Here is a 13,691-nt window from a genome sequence, read left to right as displayed (position 1 = left end):
AATGGCAATTTACATAAGATTGAAAGCCACTAATTGTCTACATCAAAGAATGGGGCCCCAGAAGGAGATTAGGAGCCTCAGGAAGCAGAAGTGGAGGTTTTAACCCCTTCTCAGAGCTGTCATCATCCTGGTCCAATCAACTGCGCCAGGAGACAGGGCCATGTTGCAGAAATGACTTCCTGGGTGTTCACTGCTCCTTCCACGTGAACTGAGTAAGCGGGAGCTCCAAGGATGACTGTGGAAAAGGAGAAGGGAACTAGGCAGAAAAACTAACAGGTATTGGGTACCAAGCTGTCAGTACTTAGGCAGAAAGCTTCTACAGAGGATGGGTACCTCAGACTTATTTCTGACATAATACTGCAGGTCCAAGCATTTCAGCAGGAATTCAACCCAAGCAGGAATTTATTATCTAGTACTGGAAACAGGAATACAACCAGAGGATGAACAGAATGGTGAGGGCATGGGAGCCCACACTCTGGAAAGGCTGCATTTCTCTTTTATTTTATCTTTTGTTTGTTTTTGTTTCTTGTGGCTGTTGGTTTTCTATAGTTTCAATGGCTAGAAATATTTTTTAAAGGGTGGCTGTTTCACCTAGAAAATTAAAGACAGAAACCGGGATGGGCCTAACTGTGGCCTTTCAATATGCAATATGCTTGGTGCCAAAGTGGGATTCAGTGGTTCTGGTTGGCCCCTCAGGCACAGCGGAGCCACAAAAATGAACTTATCAGGACACAGATTTTTCAACCCAATGTAAAACTGAGTTGCCTTTGTGAACAGGGAAACTCCTTTCCTAGATGTGTGCGTTCAGAGGCAGACACCTACGGTAGCACTTTGAGAGATGGTGGGTCCCATTCCTGGAGGTGTTACTCAGGGTGGGCAGCCCACAGTGGTAACTTGTTGGGGGAACTGGGTCAGAGGACTCCCAAAATCCTCTCCAGCTTTAGCATGGAGCCCCCCGTGCTGGCCCTATTCTCTGGGTCACAGCCCTCCTTGATGGGTGCAGCCTGAAAGGTTGCCATTGCTGGACACTGGGGAAGACATGGGGCACAAGTGTCCTGAACAGCACTCATCCTGGAGGCCAAAATCTCCTCCCTGTGGGAAGACCTGAGAAGCTTCTGGGGCCAATCACCTTGAAAGGGGTCTTCACCTGTACCCCTCATGTACTCCCAACATATGGGAAAGGTATAAGGATCCCCATTCTACAGATGAACACACTGAACCCCAGCACCATAAAGGCTTATCATCCAAGAAATAGAAAAATGGATTGTGGCATATGCACGTGATGGAATACTATGCAGAGGTCAAATGAAGCAAACTATAAACATGTATGTGTGTGCATAGTACATACACGCACATATACATGTATCTCTCAACAGGATAGTTCTCAAACAATAAAGCTGAGTGAAAAATGAAGTTGTAGAATAACACACACTACACTATCATTTATGAACTTCTTAAAACCTACAAAAGACAATGTGTACTGTCCATGGATATATAGGTAATATACAAATGCATGAAAAAAACAACACACTAAAGTCACAGCAATGGTCACCACTAGGGTGAGGAGGCAGGAAGAACAGAATTGGGTGGAGGTGATCAAAGAATGTTTCTTTTTTGCCTATAAAAAAGCAAATCTAACAAAGTACAAATGGTTAAATCTGGTTAGATGGAGCATGGGTGTTTGCTATGTGGAGAGGCAGAAACAAACTGAGGCCCCAAGAGAGTAAATCATTTTCCCAGCATTGGCTGGGATGGTGCTTGGCACACACTTTTCAGGCTTGCATGAGGCAGCAGTAGCTACTGACCCCCAGGCTGCGCGGAGGTCACCTCCACTCTACTCTGGACATGAACCATCATGCTTGACTGTCCTTCCTCCACACATGCCTGTCTGCCATCTTTCCCCCATTCATCACCTAGAACCCCAGCAGCTTCAACTTTAATGACAGGGAAGGCTCAAGATGACCAGGGAAGGTGAACTGCTTGCTCCACATCCCTGTAATAAGTGACTCACATCAGAGCCCAGCTAGTGGTGCAGAGATGCCTGGGGGCTGGGTGGCGGGTAGGAACAGAGAAAGGCAGAGGTGGCTGTAAATTACCACCCTTGCCACCCTGGAGAAGACTGACTTATTACCACCAGTTCCCGGCATTTCTTCCTGGGAGGAAGAGAGCCCATCATGAGATAGAAACAGATTTGATCTTTGGCCTCAGGGGCTCTCAAGCCTGAATGACTTAAGTCACCCAGAGTCACTGAGGCAGCTGAGGCAGGAGTGCCCCAGTGACCCTGGGTGGGTCTGGGTAGGTCAGGAATCCGTGGTGGAGGGGATCCCAGATCAGGTGTGTCCCTGTGAACAGACAAGTAGTGGTTTAAACCAGATCGAGGCCCAGTGCCAATAGGGGAGATTAAGTCCTGGTCATCAAAACTGGGAGAAACGCTTAGCAAGCAAAGAAACCATGAGCAGGGAAGATGAATACAGCAGGAGAGGACAGAAGCCACCCAAATTGGTGATCAAAAAGGTGCTCCTAGCCCTAAGTGATGCTCCCCTGTCCTTTAGGACCTAAGGTAACCCCATGTTTCAAACCCCATGAAGCCAGAGGCTTCAGATGCTTCCCACAGAGCAAGAAGGAGGCTACAAATGCCTGCGGGTCTCTGTGGACGTCTCTCCACAGCCCTTCCATTCATTTTTCATTCATTACTCAACTGTTCGTGTACAGGGCTCTGGAGTCTGTGCACAAGGTCCCTGCTTTCATAGGGTTTGTATTTTAGCGGGAGAAACAAGCAATGAATAAGCAAGGCAATGAGGCTGGGGTGTACAGAAGGGGCCAGACATGGCTGGGCCATAGAAGGGAACAGACAGGGGCAGGTGGGCTTGGAGCTACCTCCCTGCTCCTGACAGCGCTGCCCACAGTCCGGCTGGAGGTAGCTGCCCGTTCCTGCCAGCAGACTCCAGATATCGATCCCTCCCACACCCAGGTCGTCTGACGCCTCCCTGGAGTTTCATGAGACCAGCTCACCCCCTGGTGGACACACCTCCACCACCATCACAAACATAATTTTTTAAAAGGCGTTTGCTTTTTATTTAATTTTCATTTTAAATTCATGGGTATATATGGCTGAACAAGTTTACCTATATAGCCACAATTTTTAATAGGGTTTTGCCATCTCTCCTAGCCCAGTAATAAATATTTGAAGTGTTCTGGGTCTCCAACGCAATATACATATCTCATGGTACTAGTCAGGGTTCTCCAGAGAAATAGCACTAATAGGACATATAGAAACCTACAGAAAGAAATTGACAATGGGAATTGGCTCACATGATTATGGAAGCTGAGGAATCCCACAGTCTGCTGTCTGCAAGCCAGAGTCCCGGGAAGCTGCTGGTGTAGTTCCAGTTCAAACCTAAAGCACCAGAGGTGATGCTGTCAGAGGGCAGAAGACAGATTTCTTAGCCAAGCAGAAAGAGAGAACTTTTGCCCTTACTGGGTCTTTTTGCTCTATCAGGGCTCTCCACGGGTTGGCTGATGGATGCCCACCTGCAGCGGAGAGGGTGAATCTTCTTTACTAGGTCTGCTTTGTTAATCTCTTCTGAAAACACCCTCAGAGACACATCCAGACATGTTTTACCAGCTCTCTGGGGATCCCTTAGCCCAGTCAAGTTGACACATAAAATGAACACTCACATTCATAAACAAAGAGAAGGTAATGGGGTTATAAAATGAACCCCTTGGGGAGGAGGGGCCCCTATGTGAACAGGGACAGGGTTGTACCAAATATAGCAGTCCTGGGCACTGCAGAAAAGGGTTGGCAGATTAATAAAGGAAGGGAGGAGAGCACATTAGCCAGGCAGGTGCACCTGGGTGGTGGGCAGGGCACAGGGGCAAGAGGCACCCCCAAAGAGCCCAGGAGGGAGGTGATGGCGGCTGCATGGAGGAGAGGCAGCTCAGGTCTTTGTCTCAAGGGCAGGTCACTGTCCCCCGCCCTGCCATAGGAGAGGGGTTTGTGTGCCCGGGGTGTGGGATGGCCTGGGGAAGGTGGCCTACCTGGAGCACCTCATAGAACCACACTGACCCAAGCAAGGCACAGCACATGTAACCATCTTGTCACGGCCTCCCAATCCTCATCAGTCAAGAACAGATTTTCTTCTGTGAAAACATATGTTTCTATCACAGGGGAAAAAATAGGTTTAGGAAGTACTGGCAGGGAGGGTCAGGAGAAATGCACCTTTGAGCCATCAGCCACGCTCTTGCTGTTGCAATGAGATTTTTCACTTTTATTCCAGGCTTAAATTCCGCATCTTGAACCTGCTGGGGGAGTGTCTTCCTTTGGGAAGTTCCAAAACCATGAGAAAAGTATGACAGTGAAAGAGATCGACCTAACCAACCCCCACCTTGCCTTTAACCCCCAAACTGCCTTTCGTCATTCCTGGACTTGGGCCAAATTAACTTTGTATGTTGGAAGAAATTTCGTTTATAGTTTAAATGATAATAGCCCTTCCCCAAAATTAAACCGCCTTTGTAAAGCTAATGAAAGCCCACCAAGTTGGGTTCATCTTTAGGTAACTAATGCACTACTCTGGTGAGGGATGTTGATCATGGGGGCAGCTGGGGTTTTTTTTGCCATCTGCTCAGATAGAGCCAATTGATAATGATTAAAATTTTTAATGATTACCATTCATTATTCTGGAGGTCACAAGAGCTGCAACTTCCCCAATTACTCCTGCAGATAACATCACTCTTGTAGAACTTAGGGTTGACTTTTTGAGACGTCTTTTCAGGTTTTTTGCATTTCTCATGACCAATGGCTCCACTCAGACCCACCAACCAGTCCCGCGGCCCCACCCAGAAGCAAGTCAACACTCATGAGGACCATTTCCCACACTCTAAGACTGCAACCCCCAACCAATCAGCAGCACCCATTCCCTAGCCATACCCCATCCCCAAACTATCTTTGAAAAATCCTAGCCTCCAAATTTTCAGGGAGGCTAATTTGAGTTATAATAAGACTCTGGTCTCCCATTTAAAAGCCAGCTCTATGTACAATAGAGCTCTATTGTACAAAATTACAATAAAGTGTAAAGCTCTTTATTATAATTCCCCTGTCTTGATAAATTAGCTCTATATGAGCAGTGGTCAAAAAAAAACACCCACTGGATGGTTACAGTTCTTCTCTGAAGAGCCCTCTCTGCTCACCTTTGCCTAGGACACCTGTCTTAGCTCTGCAACCTGGGCCAATGCAGGCTGCTGCTGGGGGGCCATCACGGAGTCTTTTTCTAGGTCAGACAGGTGCTTCTTCTGGCTCTAGAGCTTGATATGAGCCACACATTATTCCATTTTTAACTTTAATTAACAGGCTTTTTAGAGCAGTTTTATTTACACAGCTAAATTGAGCAGAAAATATAGATAGCACCCCTACGCCCCTGCCTGCCCCAAACCCCAGCTGCCCCCATGATCAACATCCCTCACCAGAGTGGTACATTAGTCACCTAAAAATGAACCTACACTGACATGTCATCATCACCAAATCCATAGAATACATTAGGGTGTATTTTTGATGTATATTCTATGGATGTTGACAAATGTATGTGTCCATCATTACAATCTCATACAAAATAGTTGCACCACCCTAAAAATCCTGTTTCACTTTTTTATCTCTCCCTCCACCCGACTCCTAGCAACCACTGATCTCTTTACTGCCTCTGTAATTGTCTCGAATGTTACTGTTTCCATAACTTCCCAGAATGTTATATAATTGGAATCATACACTATGCAGAAAGAAGTCGGGTTGGCTTCTTTCACTTAGCAATATCCATTCAAGTTTGCTCCATGCCTTTTCATGGCTTGATAGCTTATTTCTTTTCAGCACTGAATAATATTCTATTGTCTGTGTGTATTTATCTATTTCCTGCCAAAGGACATTTAGCTGCTTCCAATTCTTTGATAATTATGAATAAAGCTGTGTGAACACCCATGCTTGGGTTTTTGTGTGCACATAGGTTTTCTATCCAGATACTTTTAAGCATTTTTATTCTTTCTGGATTTTCAGCTTAATGTGCTTTAAGTAATTTCTGCTGATGAGAACACTGTGGCTGACAAATGTTTACCCCTTGGCCCATCCGGGACAAGACTGTTCTCAGGCAATCTGACCGGTGCCCAGTGGCCACTGCAGTGAGAACCAGCATAGAGGCCCTAGAGGCAGACAGCCTGGTTTCCACCCTCTGCTCTGACTTCATTAGCTTTGGGTCATATGACAAGGAAAGCTGCCTCTCTGAGCTTGTTTCCTTCTCTAAAAAGGTGGGTAGCAACGTTGACTAAGGAGCGGTGGGAATTCAACGGGCTGGTGACTATATAGACTTGGCACAGTAACAGCCACAGAACCAGTGCTTGATAAAAGTCAGCGAGAACGGGGGCATGACCAAGGTGAAAAGCAGACACCGATGTGACAAGCCCCTAACAAGAACATTCTCTTGAAACCTCTCTTCCCTTGGCTCTGCTTTCGTGCATGTAAGCAAGCTGCTCATATTCTTCCATCTCGACACCACCTTTCTCAATTGCAGTCCTTAAACTGAAGTCAGTGCATTTCATTTATGAAGGAAAGGATAAGAGTGATGAACCAGAAAATAGCTTAAAAGTTGAGGAGTCTTTGTTGTTGGAATTTCTGATACAGTTTGAGTCCCACACAAACGACTTCCTTGGGCTTCTCTTTGTTGAGGTTCCTAGAGCCTGTTTATGCTCAGCATCCACGCAAGACCTTTGGGGATGGTGCCCATTTTCTACACTGGGTATCATTTCAGACTTTTCTTCCCAGATATAAAGACTTATCAGAAGAGAACACAATGGAAAATGCACAAAGACAGACCTGATACTAAAGAATTAACAGAGCCAGGCATCTGAGATGGGGAGAGAGGCATCCCCATGGGCTCTCCCTCCTACTGCCTACAGCATTTATGACCTTCCACAGGAGGTGATGTCCATGGAACATGGTGTGAAATTTTCAGTCTTGCAAAATCATCTCACAAATCAACCACTGAGCTTGTGTCGGGCCGACTTCAAGCACATGGTCGGCCATGTGCTCACAATTGGTCATAACTGGGGTCCCCCCTCCTTGGGTCTGAGGCGCCGGGGAATGGAGTCTGGGTGCCGGTCACATGCTCATGCTTGGTCATAATTGGGGTCCACTCCTCCTCATGTCTGAGGCGCTGGAGAATGGTGTGTGGGTGCCGGCCATGTGCTCATGCTTGGTCATAACTGGAGTCCACTCCTCCTCAGGTCTGAGGCACCGGGGAATGGAGTGTGGGTGCCGGCCACGTGCTCATGCTTGGCCATAACCAGCACCACCACAGCTGTCTTACATCACTCTTTCTAGCCACCTCGTGAGTAGATACAAATGCTCCTTGACTCAAGAGTTAGACCAATAAAAAATTATACTGCAGTGGAAGGTGGGTCTTCAGTTACAAACATCGCTGAGCATCAGACAAAGAGGAAAATGGCCTGGGGATTAAGGGAGAGGGCTCCAGAGCCAGGCAGCCTGGGTTCCAATGTGTCAGCCACTCCTCCTCCCTGCTGTGTGACTTCTGGCTGGTTATTTAACAGCTCTGTGCCTCAATGTCCTCATCTGTAAAATGGGGATTCTAACAAGATCTCATGGGCAGCTGTGAAATACTGTATGTACAGCACATGTGGTGGTGCCTGGTGGTGCTGACAGTGGCGGTGGGTGAGGGGAGGAAAAGGGCAGAGGACCAGCTGGCGTGCACCAATGCTTACCTGACCAGGTGAGACACAGTTAATGCTGTTTCCAGAGTCTGAGCCACTTTTTATCCTTTTTTTTTTTTGAACTAAAAACGCATTTGTTAGTATTTATTTCATTTGATCTTTGCTGATTCTTGGCAGAGCCCTACACTGAGGCAATGATTTTAAAAGTCTTAAACGAAACAACTACCCAGTGGCAGGAAGGCCTCTCCTCTGTGTGCGCCCCACCCTTATTCTGACGGAAGCAGCAGAGCCTCGACCTCCGAGTTGGGAGCTGCCATGGGCAGCAGTGAGTCAGCCCAGCTGGGCCCCCACACAGGATGCTGAGGGGATGGGCAAGCCAGGTGGGCTCTCCCAGAACCAGGCCCAGTGCCCTGAAAAGACTGGGGCCCTACCGATGGGTTTCCAACCTGCAGACATGATTTGATTCCAAAACTGGCATCCCTTGGCAGTCAGCCTTCTTTCTGGGGGCTGTGGCTAAGTGATGTCACCCCTTGGGCATTTCTCAAGATTCCAAACAACAGAGAAGCCTGGGACCTTTGTGCGTGAGGGAGAGAGAGAGGGGCCAGGGAGAACAGTCACACTCAGACGCACCACGGGGTGACTTGAGAAATTTTCAGAGACATCTCTGAAGGAAAGTCACCCGCTCAGCTCAGATAATGACTGAGGAGGTGGGAGAAAGACACAGGCAACATAGTGTTGAAACTTTGAAGAGTCTTTGGGGCATTGGCAAATTAGCAGCTTTTAAACTCAAATGACCATGACTTGCATCGCCTTGTGGAATGCGGGGAGCTAGGTAATAATTACAGGGACAGTAAAATGGACAGAGGCTGGCGTGGGATGGAACCCGGCATGTCCTCCTGCTAGCTCCAGGCACTTCTGTTTCCCCATGTGCTAAAATGAACACTTGATCTAACAGCACAGACAGCCCCCAACTTACAATGGCTGTGGTATGGAAGCAAAACGCATTCAGCAGAAGCCACACTTTAGTCCCAACACAACCACTGTTTTTCATGTTTGGAACAGTACTCAATAGATGACATGAGCTATTCCACACTTTATTATAAACGGGCTCTGAGTGAGATTATTTTGCCCAATGGAAGCCTAACGTTAGTGTTCTGAGCACGTTTAAGGTGGGCTACGCTGAGTGATGATATTCGGGAGGCGAGGTGTATTAAATGCATTTTCAACTTACAATATTTTCCATTGACAACAAATTCACCAGTACAAAACCCCATCTTGAGTCAAGGAGCATCTGTATCTACTCACGAGGTGGCTAGAAAGAGTGATGTAAGACAGCTGTAGTGGTGCTGGTTATGACCAAGCATGAGCACGTGGCCAGCACCCACACTCCATTCCCCGGCACCTCAGACCTGAGGAGGGAGGACCCCAGTTATGACCAATTGTGAGCACATGGCCGGCACCCACACTCCATTCCCCGGTGCCTCAGGCCCGAGGAGGGGGGATCCCAGTTATGACCAAGCATGAGCATGTGGCCAGCACCCACAATCCACTCCCCAGCACCTCAGACCTGAGGAGGAGTGGACCCCAGTTACGACTAATTGTGAGCACATGGCCGGCACCCACACTCCATTCCCCAGCGCCTCAGACCCGAGGAGGGGGGACCCCAGTTATGACCAAGTGTGAGCACATGGCCAGCACCCACACTCCATTCCCCAGCGCCTCAGACCCAAGGAGGGGTTGACACTGCCTACTGGCCACTTTTTACAGACGAGGACAGGAAACTCAGAGAAATTAAGAAACTCACCCCAAGTGTCGGGGCCAGAGTTGGGCCTGAACCCAGGATTGGGAGCATTCCCTCCACCGGGCCTTGCCCGTAGCGGTTTTGAGAGCAGCTGTTGAAACAGTGGTAGATGCAGCGACCCCTCTCGCCTCTACCTGAGGCCCCTCCCTTCCGAGGTGCACGTGTGAGGCCCTCCCAGGGCCTGTTGTTTACTCCTTACAAACCCTCCACTTCCACTACTCTGAGAGTGAGGGCCCCTCGCTTTGGCCCCTGGCCTCCTACTGTCCTGGGCCCTGCTCCCTCCCTCCCTAGCCGCTCCCCCTCCTCACACCCCCGCTACCAATGTGCCCAGCACAGTCCTGGGTGCACTGTGGTAATGCAAAAAGATGGATTCCATGAAAGAGTGCATGCTAAGAGGATTCTTTCCTCCACTGGCAGGTGTGACCATTCAGGGAGGTATGGGCCCACCTTAGCTGAGCTGTCAGCTACTCCGTATTAATTGACACCTGCTTTGCGGGCTGTGCTTGGCCCTATGGCCCAGGGACTTAGCCCCATGGAGCTACTGCCCCAGAGTGAGTCCTGACGAGGGAATGGGCAGTTAGAACAGCACATGGCGAGCGTGTGAGCTCCTGGCAGGGGAACCCGGTTGGGCAGATGGTGAAGAGATGGGTGGGGGAACTTCCATGCAGGGGCCAGGGAGGGTACTAGGCTTTAGGTCTGGAGACAAGGAAAGAACAGCCCGTTCAAGGAATGGAAGTGAATCCACATTACAGAGCATTGCGATCAGGAGAGGAATGGAGAGGTGAGATTGGAAGAAAAGCGGGGACAAGTCAGGAAGGGGCTCAGATGGCCCAGAAAGGTGTTTAGACTTGTTCCAGGGCACCTGGGGGGCTAGGCGGGGGCTCAGCTGTGTGCTCCAGACCTGTCCCAGGCACTGGAGCACTTGTCTCCTCTGCTCAGACACACCAGGCCAGGGGCTTGGGGTCCCCAGTCTCCCCATTCTGCTCCCTGACTCCCTACTTCCTCACAAAGGTGTGACCTACCCCTGCCAGAGACAAGCTGGATGGCCTTGGGCAAGTTACTTAATCTCTCTGTGCCTTCATTCCCTCGTCTATAAAATGATATAATAATAGTTTCTTGGCCAGGCACAGTGGCTCACACCTGTAATCCCAGCACTTTGGGAGGCTGCAGTGGGTAGATCACGAGGTCAGGAGATGGAGACCACCCTAGCTAACACTGTGAAACCCCATCTCTACTAAAAATACAAAAATTTAGCCGGGCATGGTGGCACCCGCCTGTAGTCCCAGCCACTTGGGAGACTAAGGCAGGAGAATCGCTTGAACTCAGGAGATAAAGGGTGTGATAAGCCAAGATCAAATCATTGCACTCTAGCCTGGGCGACAGAGCGAGACTCCATCTCATAAATAAATAAATAATAGTTCATACTCCCTGGAGTTACCGAGGGAACTAAGTGAGATACGTGTATAAAGGGCTTGTAGTGTCCTTGGCATAGAAAGCCTTAGCGACAGTGCCTGCTGCCACCTTCCATGTCCTGCACGCCACATCTACACTCCCTCTACGGAAGCATTCACTAGGTGACACTGCATTTCAATGGTTAACATCACTCCTCTCTCCTGGATGCAGCTCAGACATGATGCCCCCTCTCACCAGCCCTCCCTTTACCACAGCAAGGAAGCCTGCAGTACCCACCCGCTGGGCTCCAGAATGCTAATCAACGTGCACACCTGTTTCAGTTGGTCCAGGGCAGCAGTGAGCAGGGCTCCAAGGCTAGAGTACTCACAAAGGTCACCAGAAACACATGTTTCCAGGTGGGAATGGCTCTCCAAGGGAGATCTGATGGTTCCTTGGCTCAAGGATAAAAGAGACTCCCATCTCCTGAGCAAGTTACCCAGGAGGGGGCGGCAGTACAGCCAAAAAGCAGAGCCCAGGGCAGCCTCCCTGCTCCCACGAGCCTGCTCCAGACTGTCCTCAGCCCTGGCTGCTCTCTGGACTCAAGCAGGGAGCCGATGCCGGACACACGCCCAGAGCAGGCACCTCATCAGAGGGTCAGGGAGCAGAGGGAGACCCAGACAGCAAGTCTTCTATTTTTTTTTTAAGACAGGGTCTTGCTCTGCCACCCAGGCTAGAATGCAATGGCGAGATCACAGCTCACAGCAACCTGGACTTCCCAGACTCGAGTGATCCTCCCATCTCAGCCTCCTAAGTAGCTGGGCCCATAGGCACACACCACCATGCCTGGCTCATTTTTGTATTTTTTGTAGAGACAGGGGTTTTGCCATGATGCCCAGGCTGGCCTTGAACTCCTGAGCTCAAGTGATCCACCTGCCTCAGCCTCTCAAAGTGCTGGGATCATAGGCATGAGACACCACTCCTGGCCACATGTCTCTTTTAAGCTCCTACACTGAGCCTCACAATGCCCCTTAGCCCAGTATTTAGATAGTTCAGAACCTCAGCGAGGCCTGGTCCTGACTTCAGGGGCATTTGCTGAAATGGGCCAAGCATCTTTGCCAGCCCATGGAAACGCTACTGTCCAAGGTTCAGACCTGGCTAAAGTAGTAACCAGGTGGAGACAAACACTGTGCAAGTTCTGATAGCAACACGCGCTGCTCCTTACCACACCCACCAGACAGGAGCATTCTTCCACATGTTCAGATGGGGAAATGGATTCACAAGACAAGACCCACCGGTCATGGTGGCTCCTGCCTTTGGGAGGCTGTGGCGGGCAGATCACTTGAACTCTGCAGTTTGAGACCAACATGGGCAACATGACGAGACCCTATCCCTATAAAAAATACAGAAATCAGCAGGGCATGACAGTGCATGCTGTGGTCCTAGCTACCCAGGAGGCTGAGGTGGGAGGATCACCTGAGTCTCGGAGGTCGAGACTGCAGTGAGTCATGATTGCCCCACTGCACTCTAGTCTGAGCAACAGAGTGAGACCCTGTCTCAAAAATTAAAAAAAAAAAAAAAAAGACAGAGGACCCTGTATAGACCTGCCGAGCTCAGATTCACTCAGCCGAGCTCTGAAGACACAGCAAGGAGACCCCTGCACTCCAGGGCCTCTCTCCTGGACAGTGCATCAAGAGAAGCATCTGGCAGAGCGGGGTGGGAACAGACACCCAATGCAGATGTGCTGGGGAAGCCCGGCCACGTGGTTGGCTGACAGTTTTGCAGAAGCTGGAAGCAGAGGACTAGAGCTGAGGGAGCCGAGACTGGAAGAGGCATTGCTGAGGGCACATCTTGTGAGCAGGAGGAGTTCTCCAGGAGCCAGAACAGGGGGCAGCTGCTAGCCCACCAGCCAGAGGGCTGTTAAAGTGACCTTGGAGGGACCAGAAATGGCTGAGAGGAAGTAGAAACGGAGCTCCATGGAAGCAGAGATGGACCCAGCTGAGGCCATTTACAGTTGAAAAACAGGCAGAGAGGTTAAGCGACTTGCTCAAGTTCCTCTTACAGCTAGTAAGATATACAGAGACACACTGGATTCAAGCCGAAATCCATCTATAGTGCAAAAAGCCATGCTCTTTCGACTTAGTGCTCCACCTCCAGGCTTTAAGACTGATTTATGTTGCAAAACCCTACATCGCAGCCTAAAGCAAGCAGAAGAAACAACTATTCTGGAGATCTGATGTGAGGTGGGGGTGCCAGGACCAGCAGCTCCCGTGGGACACAGGGTCTCCTGGGCAAGTGCAGTCATGTACCCAAACATGTAACATGCAACCATGTGGCAAGCTGACATTTCTGTCCTTTTTGAGACCACATATGCAGGCAAAACTCCAGCCCCACCCAGCGTCCTGCAGAGATGTTGCACAGTGTTTACAGAGGCCTCAGGCCGGTCCGTCGCCAGGCTACTTTCTTCCAGCAGAGCCATCTGTGATCTCCCCGATGCCTGACAGGCTAAAGACAGAGGGGCTCAGGCCGGGGCTGGGTCTAACCTCAATGCCACCCAGGGCATCCTCCCCACCTGTGGCAGCACCTCAGTTCTGGGGACCACCCAGGAAAGCCGGCTCACATACAAAACATTTGAGTACGAACCCCTGAAGCCACAAGCCATTTCTGAGTCATCGTCTTCAATGGAGAAGGGAGGGAATGCAAAACACACTCCCAGAGCCCAAGGACTCTGGCTCCTTCCTGACTCTACTAGGTCATCCAACCAGAGAGCAAAGAGACGCGCCAGGGTTGCAAC

The sequence above is a fragment of the Sapajus apella genome, unplaced genomic scaffold (assembly GCF_009761245.1).
Source record: "Sapajus apella isolate SASKATOON/1434 unplaced genomic scaffold, GSC_monkey_1.0 scaffold13, whole genome shotgun sequence".
Taxonomy (NCBI): Eukaryota; Metazoa; Chordata; class Mammalia; order Primates; family Cebidae; genus Sapajus; species Sapajus apella.
Note: the sequence above shows the minus strand (reverse complement) of the source record.